At 40.9% G+C, this 16,824-nt stretch overlaps 1 long non-coding RNA gene across 1 annotated transcript; it reads right to left on the reverse strand.

The window, feature by feature from the left end:
* Positions 1-1,097: 1,097 nt before the first annotated feature.
* LOC148315993 (uncharacterized) lies at positions 1,098-2,180 on the reverse strand. Its single transcript, XR_015840448.1, has 2 exons — positions 1,993-2,180; positions 1,098-1,459 (listed from the first exon to the last, which is right to left on the reverse strand). It is a non-coding gene; the product is annotated as an uncharacterized LOC148315993 (long non-coding RNA).
* Between the last annotated feature and the right edge of the window lie 14,644 nt (positions 2,181-16,824).

The following is a 16,824-nucleotide window of genomic DNA, read 5'->3' on the forward strand; positions in this document are numbered from 1 at the left end:
TATTGATATTTGACTGATTCATTAAAAGCAGACAATTATGTTTTAGGTTAATTTTTTGCCTGACATGTTTCGGCGAGTCTTTCGCCTTCTTCAGAGTGTCGCATGATGGTGTCTTGAGACCCGTCTTTATCAGCTGATGTTCCATGAGGGTGTGACTTACCTGTCAAAAAAATTAAAAAATCAGAGCAGTAAAAGAACAAGCACAACATGAACATTACAAATCAGCAATCACTGACCACTGCAAAAGGGAAAAGCACATCATGGACTGGGAGAAGGGCAGGGTCATCCGCACCGGAGAGAACAAACTACAGCGCTGGATCAAAGAAGCAATTGAGATCTGCAAGCGAGGCATAAAAACCATGAACAGAGACAAGGGAGACTTCATCCTCTCTACCACCTGGAGCAGCATCTTGGCGGAGTGAACGGACAGCGGGGGGCGTGACTTGCCTTCATTCTTGTGACAGGTAAGGCACGCCTTCATGGAACATCAGCTGATAAAGACTGGTCACAAGACACCATCACAGGGTTCGAAGTTAACTTTAAAAACTGCTTCCCCATAGGGCAAGTGCCACTAAAATTTGCCTTGCCCGAGTGGCCAAATTACTTGCCCAACTTGGGCAAGTGACAATTTTTTTTCTCTTGCCCTGAGTGACTTTTTGTATGACAAAGTGTCTAATTACAAATTGCATGAATTTTTTGTTCGGACAGTTCCCGCCTAGAAAGAATTAAAAATACGTTACAATCATAAGTGTTGCTTATATAAAAATGTATCATGTATTAACACATTAATTAGGTGTCTGCTGACCCAGGATTATGTTATTAAGATAAGATAAGATAAGATGTCCTTTATTAGTCCCACAATGGGGAAATTTGAGGTGTTACAGCAGCAAAGATATAGAGAAAAGGCTCAATAGTGAGCCACGCTGCTGTAAACAGGCAGCCACTCGCGCGGCGCCGGAACCGGTTGTTATGTAACCCCCGATTACTTAAAGATAGTGTTAGTTTGATATTTAATAAATTGGACCAGACTCTAGATTCTCGAAGGCTACAATAGTGATAATTGATAGGTGTGTGAATGAAATAGCTGGAGGCAGAAATGAGCAACAACAATAACTGTATTAACATGGAAAACAAAACAATTATTTACAAATTCACAGCCGGCATCATATACATAAAATAAATCACAAATCCCAAAAATTAGAAATAATAATCCCAAAGTCCTACTGAGCTCAGTAATATTTTGTTTAAGTCAGTCAATGTTCTTTCCGGTAGTCTTGGGGAAAAAAGTCTTGTCGTGGTGGTAATTAGGTGTGTTACCACGTGATGTTCACAAAGAAGTTGGTGAAGACTGTGGTTCCTTTATCGCAGATGTGGTTCTGGGCTCAGGCTCGCCATCTCCATCAAAGGAGAATCCATTCAGTTTCGGATCTTGGTTTAATGCCAAGACAAAAAACCCAGCCTGCATAACAATAATGAAATTATTGTATGCAGCTAATAAGTCTATTATCAGTTTCCAGTATCATCAGTCGCTATAGCTCTATAGTTTTCAATTATCATAAATACTGTATCTAAATATCACATTTATAACAGTTATTAATTTACATGCATGTTTTCCAAATTGTCATTGTAACACATGAAATGAACTCATGAGCTAACAATAAACACATTTCTCAATATGTCCAATTTCTCAATAACCATGTTTTATGGTTTACATATCAATCACTTCAATAAAGAAATAATTGTATAACAAACATAACTGAGTCAATTCAACATTTCACTTTTAACACATATTACATCAAAATGAGCAGTTATACATTTGTTTGTCAACATAAACCTTGCTTTAGAAAGACCTTAAAACAAGTAAAATCAACTCTTTCACTGTAAACAAGCAGTACATTTCCACTCGCGATTAGCATTAGCTTAACGTTAGCTTAGCGTTAGCCTCACATAAACGTTTTTACGACAGTCCATAGCAAGTGCATGGCGACTCACCAATACGACGTTCAAGTACGAACACGGTCGAATTGTCACAGACCCTCAGTTCTCACTGGTATCCACACTTGAGATAAAACATTTCCCAATTAACATTTTATTATTGGTCACATTTATATCAACTTCAATAAGTATTTCACTCACCGAACGGCACATTAGCATTAGATATTGTCACGCAACCTTTCAGTAGGGTGTCCAGGCGTAAAAGAACGATATACACAGCTAATCTCGAGATAGCATCTCGAGAAGGCGGGACAACTTGACTTTGACGAATCAGAAAGTCATAATCAGATGAATGACACTCCAAACAGGAAATCAAGTAGACGAGAGATATACACTTCCTCTTAACACAATAAATGTTTTTTCAAAATAAAATGGTGTTTTCTCTACTGGGTTACATTATGTTATGTTATATATCAAAGAGAATGTGGAATGACACTGAACGATGGAAGGTGGAAGCATGTGGAAAGATCGTGAATGACATTGAATGATTTGGAATGACACTGAAAGATTTTGAATAATACTGAATGACACTGAATGAAGTAAAACTCTCTGGGAACGGGCCAATTCAAGATAGCTGCCGCACTGTGGGGGAGGCTTTGGTACCAAATTTGGAAAGAGACCCAAACGGTTGGGTCCATTTTATATCAGTGTGGGGGTGAAACGTTGGTCTTGGCGGAGCTGTCTGAATATTGGAGAAGTGAGAAGACAAAGTAAAACAGAACAATTAAAATCACTCTTCAAATACATATTGTTTGGTAAGCAGAGCATGATTTACAGCTCACCATTTTATTGCATGCACCAAGCATGTTATACATTTTTCTGTCCACGGGATGGCGTAGTCAAGAAAAATGAAGCATCTCGAAGCCCATTCGTGTGTGAAGTATTTCCCTGCAGGGCTTGGCTGCTTTATGGGGCTTCATTTTGCCATCACTAGTTTTAGATAGTTTTAATTTTTGAAAGAGCATTTTCATTTTACAGTGAACCCTCGCTACTTCGCGGTTCACCTTTCGCGGGTTCAGTGCTTCGCGGGTCTAAAAAATATTCGGGGGCATTGTAGTTTCGCCGAGCGGCACGACGGGGCGCTGGAGCTGTTAGACGGCCGGCATGCGCCGAAGAAGAGCGTGGGCGAAGAGGAGAGTGGACGAAGAAGAGCACGTTCCCCCGGGCACGATTTGGGGCGACGTTTCGCGCGGTTCGGACCGTACCAGAGCTCCGGCCAGCGTGCGTACTTGAATAAATCCCCCTCATAATACCATAATTTATGACACCACGGGTGGACAAACAATATACAGAAAAGCACTTAGACAGCACTGACCGAGTGTTGGACGATATAGCTTCTCTTGAAAGGTCCGTGTTGAAAATGGCCTCGCAAGTGAATCTTCAATTTCTAAAGATAAAGATGTCTTTTAATTGTCCCATAACGGGGACATTTGCAGTGTTACAGCAGCAAAGATATACATCACACAGTGGCACCGACGTAATGTAGCCGTTAATGTATAACATTGGCAGCAGGCATTCATAAAAAGCATGCAAATATACACAGTATATACGTATATACACAGATCCCCATGTATATACACACTTACAGCCCACAACATATACAAGTGTAAGGAAACACTCCTAATGCCTGTCTATGGTTCAGAGGGGAAATAAATAAAAACGCTGCAATGATAAAAAAAAATACTGAATGATTGAAAATACTGCAATGATAAAAATACTGCAAGAATAAAAGTACTGTACCCAGCCAACATGTCCAACTGGGCCCCAAATGGGGTAAATGCGGGATTCCTGGGTACCAAGTGGGAATGGGCTAGAAGTGGGCAATGGTACAGGGTTCCATGTGGGCGCCATCTGGGATTGGTGGGCATGGGCTTAAACTGGGCAAATGTTGTGGGTGCAATACGGGTTGTGTATGGGCTAAGTGGGCATGGGTTAGAACTGGTAAAGATAAAGATAAAGATGTCCTTTATTAGTCCCACAATGGGGAAATTTGAGGTGTTACAGCAGCAAAGATATAGCTCACACAGAGTCGGCGGCGTAATGTAGCCGTTAATGTATAACATTAGCAGCAGACATTCATAAAAAGCATGCAAATATACACAGTATAAACGTATCTAAGTGTAAGGAAACACTCCTAATGTCTGTCCATTATACAGAGGGGAAAATGCTGTAATGATAAAAACTACTGAATCTACTACTGAAACCATTTATAGGTCCTATTTGGGTTATGTGTGGGCTAAGTGGGCATGGGTTAGAACTGGTCAACCATGTGAGGGTCTCATATGGGCTGTATATGGGCCAAGTGGGCATGGGTTAGAGCTGGTCAACCATGTCTGGGTCCTATTTGGGTTATGTGTGGGCTAAGTGGGCATGGGTTAGAAGTGGTCACCATTTATCGGTCCTGTTTGGGTTATGTGTGGGATAAGTGGGCATAGGTTAGAGCTGGTCAACCATGTCTGGGTCCTGTATGGGTTATAGATGAGCTAAGCGGGCATGGGTTTGAAAATTTGTTCTGTAGCCTTTTTGATATTTAATGCATGCTATGCTAATAGTAACCACCCGAAGACTATTCTCAGTAGAACTATTCAATGGATGCCAAAACGATAGAGACATGGCCATGGAGCCTATGCTGCGAGATTGTGAAAGGACTAAAATAAGTGTAGGATTTTTGAGGACCAGAAGTCAGCTTTTATTAGGTTTGACATTGATTTAACTTATGGAACAATGCAAATTATGGTCGGGTTGTTGTTGGACTTTTTCCGCTTTTGACTAAGGGACGGGTGTTTTTATTTTCTGGGACTCTTTAGAACAAGCGGCACGGTGGCGGACTGGTTAGCAAGTCCGCATCACAGTACAGAAGTGCAAGGTTCTCCCTGTGCCTGCTAGGGTTTTCGCCGGTTTCCTCCCACTTTCCAAAAACATTCATGATAGGTTGATTGGTCACTGGTCCAAGGTCTGAGTGTGAGAGCGGATGGTTGCTTGTCTCTGTGTGCCCTGCGATTGACTGGCAACCAGTTCAGGGTGTACCCTGTCGACTGCCCGAAGACAGCTGGGATAGGCTCCAGCACTCCCGGGGACCCTTGTGAGGACAAGAAGCAGTACAGAGGATTGATTGATTTATTAAAATTAAAATTAAATTCATGTATTTATCTATGCTAAATTTAACAAGGCTGGACGTTATATTTTGTGAATTTACATGTACCCCCAACTGTGACTTAATAACCCTTAAGGGACAAGATAACATTTTATAATATTCCAGACAGCTAAGATTGTCATCTATGAACTATTTGACAAGGCAGGTCCAGCATTGTCAGCCACATCCAACAGTCAACACAGTTACTTTTTTTTTAATAAACAAAATCAACATTATTAATTAATGTTATTTTATTAATTCTGTATGCTGTGAAAGATCTTTATTCAAAGTATATTTGAAGTTATTTCTACCTTATTACTTGATTTTTGTAGATTCAAGTTGGAGTTGTCAAAATTACAGATTCTTTTGAAGGCAGCATATTCAAACTGTGAGAAAAGGAGCGAATGCAAGCTACGCGGTCTTTGAGGTGCGGCAGAAGAGCTGAAAGCACGGTGAGTCCCGAACGATAATTGAATTAATTAATTAATCTTGGGTAAATGTCTGGCTCTCATTTTTTAGACTTACTTTACAATGTGTTTTGTAATTTTTCAAGGTTGCCTGTGTTGGAAAACTGCTTGGTGCGTTAGCTAAAACACAGTATGCTAAAATGATAAGTGACGAGAACACAGAGGGTATATCAACAACGTACGTACTCGAATTATTTTGGGGAAAACTTAAGTACATTATAATCACCCTTTTAATAATACTGATAAGCGTTGTGTGTTTTATTTATTTTTATGAGGACCTTTACAACGAGCTACATATTGTTAGCATTGGGCCTACGACGCTAAACACAGTGTCCCTCGATCTCTCTCCAAAATTCTCCAAAAGACTTAAGCTTTCACTCAAATTAATACAATCTACTCCACTAGCTCATTTAAGGCTTTTTTGTGATGTGTTTGATTTGGGTAAGTAAAGCAAAACATATTAACTGTTGAATGTTGCCTGTTATTTAAATAATAGAAATTCAAGATGAAAGTTGAACAGATATTGAAATGCTAGATTGGCTCATTCAGAATCATGCCACAATGTGCTTTGTATGTTTTGTGTGTGGGTTTATCAAGCTCTAATTCAATGCAGTGTCCAAAACGAGCGCGCATAATTGTTGGATGAATGTTGGTTAATAGAGTCACATAATAGTTAAAATTCCAACAGTTGAACAGATGTTGAAATGCTAGATTGGCTCATTCAGAATCATGCCACAATGTGCTTTGTATGTTTTGTGTGTAGGCTTATCAAGCTCTAATTCAATGCAGTGTTGAGCTGCATTTGAGAGGAACTACGTAAGTAACTAATGTGGAAAAATTGTGACTTCTTTGTGTACTTTTATTTTGAATATTCAAATTTTGTGGGTAAAGGTTAGAGAAAATAAGTTAAAAATGACAGCTGTACAGGTATTTAAGTTTTTGGTTTGTAAAATACCCGAATGTGGGTTTCAGCAGGTGAGGCAATGATTGGACAGAGCAAAAGCTATGCTCCAAAATAGAAGTGATTACACCTTCACTAGACTAACTTGCAGCTAATTACATAATTATAAAATTAACACTTTAACCTGGCTTCCCCATCACAGATGTATTCTTTTAAATGCAAAGCTTTTTGTTCTAGCTTTTGTTGTTAAATGACATTCATGCCCAAGTGTCTATGCATCCATTGCAGGGATGTTTTCTCAAGTGACGAGTCTGAAGCCTGTGATGACGAAGTACCATCTACACCTCCCCATGGATTGTCACAGAGAAAAAGCTTCCTAACCAAGAGAGGCGCTGCAGAAGGTCCTTGAGTACGTCCAACGTGTTGAGTCTGTGAGTCTACTGCAGGATCTAATGCAGGTATGAAAATGATGAAATTTTAATGTATTATCTTCAAAATTATAAATAATTATTTAATTTCTTGAAATATAAAATTAGGTACCCTAAACCCAAGTAGGAACCCCAGTCCCAGTACATTCCTGATTCTGGAGCTACAGAGATCAAACCATCCTACTGTATCACTAAATAGCCCCACCTCTAAAACCCTGATTCGGAAGGCCGAGTTGAAAGACTTCAGAGTTCAAGATGGTCAACTGCAACTATGATAAGCCGAATGTGTTCACCCCAAGTCGGAAACTGAGAAAAAGACTCAATTTTCACATGATTTCAGTCCCTTCTATATTTAAAAGAATGTATTGGGGCTCTAAAAATGTGAAATATTTTTACAAGTATTTCTTTTACTACTCATAGGCAGTTTCATAATATTAGTACAATTTGGCATCGTGTATTGTTTTTTGGTTCCATTCAAAATGCACAAGACGTATAGACATATTTTGTTTGTGGATCGCTGCAGCATCACACGAGCGCACAGAGACAAACGTGGCAGCAACTTAAAACAATTAAAATATCGAATCGAAATCGAGAACTGAAAATCAAAAATCGAATCGGGGCTTGAGTGAATCGTTACCTCCCTAATCATAATCATTTTGGTAGAATCTTGGGCTCTTGCCCTTTGAGTGTATATGGCGTTACCGAAGCTGTTCACTTAATCGACAATTCCTTTCCTGTGACGTTTATCATACCCAGTTTAACTGCCAAAATATTTTTAAGTGTGTGATGATTATCTGGATCGAGTGACACCCATGTTATAATGGTTGCAGGTATTGGTGGATTGGACGATAGTGTCAGAACAATGATGGCGTTCATCATGACAAATCCTCTGTCTCTGAAGTACAATCTCTTTGGACATCGTAGCAAGAACAAGCGCCGAGACCTGCCTTTTTCTGATGTTCTATACGGTAATATATATATATTTTCTTTTTTTTTTTAAGGGATTGTGGTGTGAAGACATTTCAGCATGTCCCATAAGGTTTCACAATCATTAAATAGCTTTACTAAGTTGGCTTCTTGTCTTTTTTGTTTTAGGAGCACTGAAAAGGAATGGAGCCACAAAGGACATCAACGAGAAGGACACAGGCAACCCTGTCCAAGTGGTTCATGGGAGCTTGTGATCAAGGTGGGAATAGGGCAGTTCGAGCTCGGAGATCTCAAGGCAACTGTCAGGTTTAAAACGTCCTGACGCCATTTTTAGACTGAAGGTGGCATAAATCCAGACCAAACCAGTTAGAGTTTTGTTTTTGACCATTCGCGAATGGGAGAGGAAGTCAGGAGGTGAAGCAGGCGTCTTGCCAGTTCAATCTCGCGCACTCTCTCTCACTCTCTACCACCCGTTCGGTCTTTTATCAGCAACCTAAGCAGACAATGGAGGTCTGTCTGAAATTCTAGCAGGCAGGCAGGAAGCAATCAACCACAGTAGTCAGTCAGGAATTCGAAACTAAAGTGTGTGCGTGTGTTCCAGTTGTGCGCGTGTGTGCTAAAGCAATAATGTGAGTGTCTGTGTGTGTGTGCGCAATTATAACTGATACAAATAGTGTATAAAAACATGATTAGAAATACACAAACTATTTACATATCCTCATCCCATCTCACATTCCCCCGTTTGTGGGTTTAAATCATGTCCTTACGGCTTTAAGACAGATCATCATAATGAAATCATACAACAGTGTGGTCATCCGTGGAGGGGCGAAAACCCTCAGTAGGGACAAAATTCCCCTCCTCTCTTCCGGCGTGGAACGAGATTCTCATGGTATGTTGGTCACTTGGGAATAAAACATAAAAAAACTTCAATATACCTAGTGAAAAATAACAAAACTGTCTCCACGCAGAGCTTGTCTCCACGCAGAGCTTGTCTCTGCGGCGACTTGATGGAGGCCCTTGCCTCGTTGTAGGAGGGGACAGCCGTCTTTACCTCCCGGATCTTCGTGTGTGGTGTATGTGTGTGCATGTGTGGGGGCAGGGGCAAAAGGGTCCATGTGTTATTTAGGTTTCAGTGTCCAGTTCGAGTTTGTCATTGTCCAGTTCGAATTCGTCATTCTCAACATCAATCAGGTTGTAATGGTACATTTGGGCAACAAACATGCAGTTAATAATCATCTTTGTCATAAGAATAATGCAACATGAACAGACTACACATAACAAAAATGAAAACCATAATTATCCCGATATATTGTCTTTCAAATTCTTCGTAGTGGTCATAACATCAATAATTGTTTCATTTTATTAAAAATGTAAATGCAGTAATGTTCTCCAATCAAGGCTAAAATTCTTTATGTACGTCATTAATTTCCAAACAATATCTAATCTTTTTGTTCTGTGGCTTCAACATTCGTATCTGTGGCTGGTTGTGCGGTTCCGATGTGCGTGTGGTCCGATATTGTGACTCAGGTGGGCTCCTGTTCGAGGGATTCGCGTTGCTCGGCCTTTAGCTGGAAACCGGAGAAGCTTGTACTGCAACTGGTGGATCCAGCTGCCACGCCCCGCGACCTTTGCTGCCGTCGGGGTCACTGCAATCATCTGGCGAGGGCCATCTCAGCATTCACTTGTCCCAACGAAGTCGTTTCAGCACCTTGAAGAAGAGTTGGTCTCCCACACGGACGTGATTTCTCTGTGGATCAGAACACACTGGCCAGTAATTGCGTCTTTTTTTTTTTTTTTCTTTTTGGTCAAAACATGTTTCCCATGTGGACTGGGACTGATGTGCCAGTCGCTGGTGGTTCTGATGAACCTGAGAGTCGATAGGGGATAGTGTCCTAACTTCGGCTGGCACTATCCTCATTGCTGTGATTGAAACACAGTCTGGTCATTATCTCCTTTTTTTCCCTCATATTCTTGATAAGTCTGCCCTTAACAGTCCCATTAGTGCGTTCCACAAGTCCTGCAGACTGTATGCACAATGACGCTTTGAGTCAATTTTGCAACAACTGTCCCACTTGTTACAACATCATTCACAAAATGCATAATTTTCACTTCAAATCACTTCTTGAAATTCCAAATGTCAGGATAATTTGTGTTAGGTTGAAGATGTATTTTATCCCATATTTTACTCTATTAGTATTGCAAAAGAATTGTTCCACAGCGTGACCCATGTTTGACCATATGGATGAGAAGACTTCACAGAGAAGCGGATGCCTGAAGACTGGATCAACGTCTGCAACATCAAAGGAGGTGTGCTGAGACACACCTCTGAAACAAAAGGACTGAGACTTTAGTACCAGAGCACTAAAAGGGCATATCTGCCTTTTCAATCAGTGGATGACTGCCATTGATGTCTGTCTTTCCTCTTGTGTCTGAGATGTTTACATGTTCCTGCTGGTGCTCCCCCCTTCATCCCTTAGTGCAAATACATTGTATTGTTAGGGACTTCCCTAATAAAATAGAGGGCTCGGCGGAGTGTGCTCCAGAACGAATTTGGAGATGTAACTGAGCACACCTCTGTTCGTTCTCCTCGCGAGTAAAAGATCAACTCTTGTCTTCCTTCCATTCATTTAGCCTATGTTCAGTGAATGCTTAGGTGATTGAACCTGACAATTTGATTACACAACACTTTTTCCAACTGTTTTAGCATCAACATATGTTGTCGGAAACAACTTAATCCATTTTGAAAACATATGAATTACAACCAAACAATATTGCATCTCAAACAAATAACACTGTCTAAAAAAAAGTTTTTTGTTGAAAAGTCTGTATGTGGGAACAATTTCATATCATACTACCCCTCTCTTGACACATGGTTATGCTCGTGTGTCACTCTTATTACTTTTCCAATCAATGAATTAGGCAGCCAGGATTTGCCATCTGCCAATTTGCTGATCCTGTCCTCAGCAATGTTTGCACCTTTGTTCTCCCAATTTGTGCGTTCAATTACTGGTACCTTTTTCCCTGGCGTGGGATCAAATTGTCAAGTTGATTTTCTGCGTGTGTGTGCGTGTGGGGGTGTGTTCATTTTCCCTTTTAGCTGCGCTGTGTCGATATAAAGGCGAGGCAGTTTCCAATTGTAATTGTGTCATTTTCTGTTAAGTGAATTTTGCGTTCACAAATAACTATTTTAGACGTGCTTTATGCACAACTTTTCTTTTCCTGTTGTGGTTTTTAAAGCCCAATGTCGACAGAACGCATGAACATTTATCTTGACTGTCAGTCCACATTGTAACCATACAACTCATACAAGATGGGAAACCCCAAATTTTAATTAGCTCACACCCGCCTACGCTCTTCCTGCTTATCCTAACAATCTCTTATCCGTTGGTATCACAATGTTAGTACTCCCATCGCATAAAAGTCAGTTTGATTTCAGGCTGCGACCTTGGTTCTCAAACACTTTTACTTCTTATCAGTCTGGAATGCGCACCTGGTCTGTGTTACAAGTCTGAGTTCCTCCAGTCGGGAGGAAGGTCAAGTCGCGGTTTGGTGATAATTTGGACGGCTCCACAGTCGTGTGGCGCCTCCTAGATGATGCGGGGAAAAAATGACGCTGGGCTGAAATGCACCGCAACTTATCAGTATAATGTGTCCCTGTGACAATTAGGCCGGCGTGCAATGTGAATGTGGTGGGAAAAGAATGTAATTTTTTGATTCCTTAAAGCAGCAGTGAAAGCTCTTAATCACACTCTAAGTGGTTCTCTGCCACGAAATCCAAATTGTTGTGACTAAATATGCAAATGAATTCATTTTGCCCTGGTTCCTGCAGTAACCCAGGCTAATGAAGTCATTTTTTGCAGTCACTGTTTTGCTCAAATGGCTTATAATAATTTGGTAGTGCGTTAAGATGCTTTGTCGATACAATCTTGTAGTGTATCTTCACAAGTTCCAACATACACAACCCATTCCATGGCCATGACGATACTGTTTTAAAGATTACCAAGGCTTGTTGGACCTTTCTCTGCCACATAAATTACAGCCCTGAGAGGCACTGGGCCTCAACTTTATCTATGAAGGGTCAGGGATTTAATGGGGGTCACCGAGGCGTCCCAAGGAAAGTTTTTACAGAAAAGTGGTCTGGCAATATCTTTTCTCTTTCTTATCACTGACAATGCGCCCCTTTAAAGTTTTGACGTTTGTTTGAATTCGCCCGTGCTTATTAATTCTATTGAAGTCCAATTTTGTCAGTGTATCACGGCCTAATGAGTAAAACGCATGTTGATGTAGAACTCCTTCTACACACACTTTTATGTTTGACTTTTTACGTCACGTGATCCTCCATTGCTACCACAACTCGTCCTGAAAAGTTAATGTTTTGTAACAAGACTTACTGCTTCCTCCTTTCTTTCTTTTCTTTTTCCTTCCTTCTGCCCAACACGTTCATGCTTTCTGTGCATAATTTAGAATTTTCTTTTCCATTTTACAAGTTGGCCAATTTAAATTAGGTTGTTTTATTTGAAAAGCCTGTAATTCCTTTTTTTCCCCCTTTTCACCTAATCACAAATTTCTTATCACAAAAATGAACATGTTAATTCTATTTTATTTCCTATTTTTCCAATCTTGTGACTCATTTCACTTCAACCAGTTCTACCTTAAAGTGGACAAGTACACATCAATGTTTTTTGTAGTTTCTATTTTCTTCTCTGCTTTAATGAAAATTATAGCCCTTCTAGCCAAATTTTTCCTGTGTCATTTCTATCTCTGCATTTCATTCCATTTCTGGCCTACCTTAATACTAAAACAAAAATGCTCTTTCAAAAATTAAAACTATCTAAAACTAGTGATGGCAAAATGAAGCCCCATAAAGCAGCCAAGCCCTGCAGGGAAATACTTCACACACGAATGGGCTTCGAGATGCTTCATTTTTCTTGACTACGCCATCCCATGGACAGAAAAATGTATAACATGCTTGGTGCATGCAATAAAATGGTGAGCTGTAAATCATGCTCTGCCCACCAAACAATATGTATTTGAAGAGTGATTTTAATTGTTCTGTTTTACTTTGTCTTCTAACTTCTCCAATATTCAGACAGCTCCGCCGAGACCAACGTTTCACCCCCACACTGATATAAAATGGACCCAACCGTTTGGGTCTCTTTCCAAATTTGGTACCAAAGCCTCCCCCACAGTGCGGCAGCTATCTTGAATTGGCCCGTTCCCAGAAAGTTTTACTTCATTCAGTGTCATTCAGTATTATTCAAAATCTTTCAGTGTCATTCCAAATCATTCAATGTCATTCACAATCTTTCCACATCCTTCCACCTTCCATCGTTCAGTGTCATTCCACATTCTCTTTCATATATAACATAACATAACAATAACATAATCCTGGGTCAGCAGACACCTAATTAATGTGTTAATACATGATACATTTTTCTATAAGCAACCCTTATGATTGTAACGTATTTTTAATTCTTTCTAGGCGGGAACTGTCCGAATAAAAAATTCATGCAATTTGTAATTAGACACTTTGTCATACAAAAAGTCACTCAGGGCAAGAGAAAAAAAATTGTCACTTGCCCAAGTTGGGCAAGTAATTTGGCCACTCGGGCAAGGCAAATTTTAGTGGCACTTGCCCTATGGGCAAGCAGTTTTTAAAGTTAACTTCGAACCCTGTGATGGTGTCTTGTGACCTGTCTTTATCAGCTGATGTTCCATGAAGGCGTGCCTTACCTGTCACAAGAATGAAGGCAAGTCACGCCCCCCGCTGTCCATTCACTCCGCCAAGACGCTGCTCCAGGTGGTAGAGAGGATGAAGGCTCCCTTGTCTCTGTTCATGGTTTTTATGCCTCGCTTGCAGATCTCAATGGCCTCTCTGATCCAGCGCTGTAGTTTGTTCTCTTCTGTGCGGATGACCCTGCCCTTCTCCCGGTCCATGATGTGGTTTTCCCTTTTGCAGTGGTCAGTGATTGCTGATTTGTAATGTTCATGTTGTGCTTGTTCTTTTACTGCTCTGATTTTTTAATTTTTTTGACAGGTAAGTCACACCCTCATGGAACATCAGCTGATAAAGACTGGTCTCAAGACACCATCATGCGACACTCTGAAGAAGGCGAAAGACTCGCCGAAACATGTCAGGTAAAAAATTAACCTAAAACATAAATGTCTGCTTTTAATGAATCAGTCAAATATCAATAATAAGAAGACAAAATGAACCTAATACAAATAAATGAATGCTTAATAACTCCCCTGCACATGCTCCTAAAAATCCAAACCTTCACCTGTAAATAAAACGTCCCGACCTGAAGACATCTTAATGTTATTATTTTGTTTTACACACAGCGCCGCCAAGTGGAATCAAAAATTTGTTTTTATTTTAATTTTCACGTACTGCACGGTGCCCTTCTGATGAATCCGACTGAAAATTAGTCAGAAAAGACTCAAGACAATGATCTTACTCTCTGCCGAATTTTGTGACGTTTTGGCAAAAGGCGTGGCTATTACGGTGCTGAAAAGTCCGATTGTACTTTGTGACAACAAAAGCTCCGGCAACATGACTCAGATGATCCTATCTTCTCGAAGTTGTACACATTTGAGGATACTTCAGCCCTGAAGACTTCTACCAACTTATTTTTCATCGTAGTAGTAGCGCCACCAACTGGTAAAAGCTAATACAAGTTATTTTCTTGGATGTTTTTCTCCGTGCAACTCAACAAGGTCGCCCTCATATATGCTCGGATTACTGTTTCGGCCATGAGGATGTCACAATACGAAATTCGTCCTTTTTCGTGAAAGGTTGTGGGAGTGGCATTGCACTGTTCGGCAATAAAACAACGCTGATTATGAGGTTGTAAATATGAACGACAACTCGTGAAACTTTACACACACATCAGGCCGAGCAAATTTATCAATATTTTATACATTAGTTGTGCAGCTTTTTTGAAATGGCTCGCCATGGCCCTCAAGAAATGTTCAAAAAAGCAGCCCTGGTTGAGTGTTTCACCTCGCCTTTTGTAAATTTTATGGAGTACAGTGAACCCTCGGTTATCGCGGTTAATGGGGACCGAGACCACCCGCGAAAACTGAAAATCCGCGAAGTAGCGGCACACCTTCAAAAATGCTTAAAAAAAAATACAATATATATAATAAATATATAAATATATATATATATATATATATATATATATATATATATATATATATATATATATACGGGGAGAGAGAGAGTGAAATTCATGTTATAACAAAAAAACCAAATTATTATTAAAACATATTATTTTTTAATTCCCCAGCCATTCTTTTTGTATTTATTTAATTACTCCGACTTTTACCTGCTGGTACGCCGTCCGGTGTGCCCTGTGAAATGAAAGGTGGCATTCTTTATTTATTTATTCATTTATTCATTCATAACTGACAGCCTCGCGCTCCGCTCGTGCCCGGGCGGAAGAGGTGCTCCAATTCGGCTTAACTGTGACACACGCCCGCCCTCCTCCCCCGGAGCTTCCATTCGGTTAAACTTAGGGGCCGCTTGGCACCGCCCGTGCCCGGGGAAGGTGCTCCTCTTCGGCTTACTGTGACGCGAGCATGCCCTCCTCCTCCGGAGCTTCCATTCGGTTAAACTTAGGGGCCGCTTGGAACCGCCCGTGCCCGTGGAAGGTGCTCCTCTTCGGCTTACTGTGACGCGAGCATGCCCTCCTCCTCCGGAGCTTCCATTCGGTTAAACTCAGGGGCCGCTTGGAACCGCCCGTGCCCGGGGAAGGTGCTCCTCTACGGCTTAACTGCCACGCACACCGGCCGGAGCTCTGGTACGGTCCGAACCGCGCGAAACGTCGCCACCGATCGTGTCCGGGGGAACGTGCTCTTCTTCGTCCACTCTCCTCTTCGCCCACGCTCTTCTTCGGCGCACGCCGGCCGTCTAACCGCTCCAGCGCCCCGTCGTGCCGCTCGGCGAAACTACAATGCCCCCGAATATTTTTTAGACCCGCGAAGCACTGAACCCGCGAAAGGTGAACCTCGAAGTAGCGAGGGTTCACTGTATGTATAAGACCAAGACCTACAAAAAAGTCTCTTGGAGCAATGAGCTAGGTTTTACAGGAAGTCGGCCATTTTGAATTTACTTAAAAGGGGGCGGGTCTCCACAATGGACTTTGTGTAGAAATTATTATTGGGGCCCGAGCAGCGACCGCGGCGAGGTCCCAATTGTTTTTGTAGAAAATATTATTACTTTTATTATTATTATTATTATTATTATTATTATTAGGGCCTGAGCAGCGACCGCTAAGAAGTCCCTATTGTTTTTGTAGAAATTATTATTATTATTATTTTTCCGATTGTTCGATCGCATTTTTGACCCCCGAAACATGCACAAAAACTCACCAAACTTGGCAGTCTCATCGGGCATGGCGAAAAATTTGATATTTTTTAACGTCTAATATGAACAGGAAGTGAGTTATGAATTTTTGAAAGTCCGACTTTTGCCCTTTTTTGCATGTTTACAGGGGTCATTCTTTTGCACCCTGATCCTAAAGGCTTCATCTGATTGCCTTAAAGTTCTGTCTGTAGCATCTGAAGACCTGGGACAAACACTGGGGCTAAAATTTTTTGTTTCCGAAATACTATATGACGGGGGCGGGGCATCAAAGTTTTCACTTAAGATTTCTTTCGCCGCAATGGACAAAATGCTTAATAACTCTCCTGCACATGCTGCTAAAAATCCAAAACTTCACATGTACATAAAGAGTCTGTACCTGAAGACATCTATATGTTTATATTCAGTTATACACCTTGCGCCAATCAATATCATTTTTTACATTTTGACGTACTGCACGGTGCCCTTTTAACGAATCTGATTGAAAATTGGCTAGAAAAGACTCAAGACATTGATCTTACTCTATCCCTATTTTTGTGACTTTCCTTCGAAGGGCGTGGCTATTACGGTGCCGCAGAGTCTGATTATTCTCCGTGGCAACAAAA

Source organism: Idiotropiscis lumnitzeri, unplaced genomic scaffold, assembly GCF_059441095.1.
Source record: "Idiotropiscis lumnitzeri isolate Australia: NSW breed Sydney's pygmy pipehorse unplaced genomic scaffold, RoL_Ilum_1.0 HiC_scaffold_26, whole genome shotgun sequence".
Classification (NCBI taxonomy): Eukaryota; Metazoa; Chordata; class Actinopteri; order Syngnathiformes; family Syngnathidae; genus Idiotropiscis; species Idiotropiscis lumnitzeri.